Genomic DNA, 1,664 nt, shown 5'->3' on the forward strand with positions numbered 1-1,664 from the left:
GAGTGCATTGAATTTCCTAGTAATTAAAGAGGGGCACTGTTTCTGGGTGGTAATATTTCAACAGGATTTCTAAAGACAGCTAAAATCCTCTAGAAAACTACCCCCTAACTATCAGATTCTCTTTTAAGGGATTCCACTCTCAAGGCGAAGAAAAGAGTGAGAAAGAGATAAAGGTAGAGATAGAGATACGGTTATCATCTGATAACTAATTTGGTTTCCAATATATGGAAAGGAGTGTCTGGAGTGGGAGATAAATGCATTTCTGGTTATTGGAAAAATATGCCTCAATGGAAGTAAATGTACTGATATTGGACCAATATGATACTTTTAACTGCAAATAACAGAAAAGGGCCAGTTTGAACAATAAGGCAGGCTCTGGTTGATTAGGCTTCTGCTACATTTCTGTAGATTTCTCAGGTACTGCCTTCCCGGGTGTGTTGGCTTTATCTTCAAATTATGTTTAATAACAATAAATTAGTGACTTCATTTCTTCTTATTCTGTTTAATTCTTACCACATTCTTTATCATTAAAAGTTCCCCAAATATAATCACATAAATCTTTTCACAAATTTTGGCTGACATTCATTCATTTATTAATTTATTGAGCACCTACAATGTGCCAGGCACAACACAGTTCTTGCTCTTATGAAGCTTGATGTCTCTCTCCTATTAGGTAAAATAGACAAATGCACACAAATCATATCTTCAATTTTGCCAAAAAGGTCGGTCTTTTCAATATACTTAAAGCTACCCACGACCTAAACACTTTAAAGTTTACATTTTTGATAATCAGAGGCCAAATTGAGTGGCAGAGCCAGCCTGGTCAGTCTAAGTCATCCTGATGAGAAACTTGTATCAACAGGCTTCTCTTTTCTTCAGGGATTTAGATTCCTCAATGACTATGCTTTTGAAACTATATAGTGATTCTTGCCAAATATCTTTATCAAATGAGGAGAGCAAGACTTCAATTTTACATGAACTTTTGTTCTCTTTGCCCTGCAAAAACACTAAGTGGGCTCTCTAGGTGATTCTAGGAAGAAGGCCAGGCTGGGTCCGGATGCCACCTGATTTTACTGCCATGGCACTATTTCTCAAAACACATCCCATTGCCTCTGAATGGTGGCGGCTCCAGGGAGAAGCAAATGGTTCACTCCTTTGAACTGGTGAAGCATTTTGTCTGACACTTTCATATGGAACTTTAGATCTCTTGCAAATTGAATTTGACAGTCCTTGGTTCAGGTTCCTAACTTAAAGATTTTTAAAGTGTTATCTCACATAGGATGATCAGGTTCTTTGTGGATATTATCTCTAATTCTTCATGAAGTGGGTTTTGTTTTGTTTTAATGCCTATTGGAAACCTGACAAAACTGAAGCTCAGAGAGTTAATGGCTTCCTAACCTTTCAGTTCAAGCTCTTTACTACAAGCATCTGGGAACCACAGAGATCCATGGATGGCCAGGATTCCTTCTAAATGATGTCCAAGGACTCGAAAACCCCCAGGTCACTGCACAGTAAATCTTCTATACCTTCATTAGAAAATTCAGTTGGGATGAGGGACAGGGGCTTCTAAAAACATTTAGGTAGAAACAAAAAACCAAGCTTCATCTTTCTTTCAATTTTCTAATTTCTCAGTGTCAGGCTCAGGTTGTCAGAATTTGGCTCTC

The sequence above is a fragment of the Pteropus vampyrus genome, unplaced genomic scaffold, assembly GCF_000151845.1.
Source record: "Pteropus vampyrus isolate Shadow unplaced genomic scaffold, Pvam_2.0 Scaffold2, whole genome shotgun sequence".
NCBI lineage: Eukaryota > Metazoa > Chordata > Mammalia > Chiroptera > Pteropodidae > Pteropus > Pteropus vampyrus.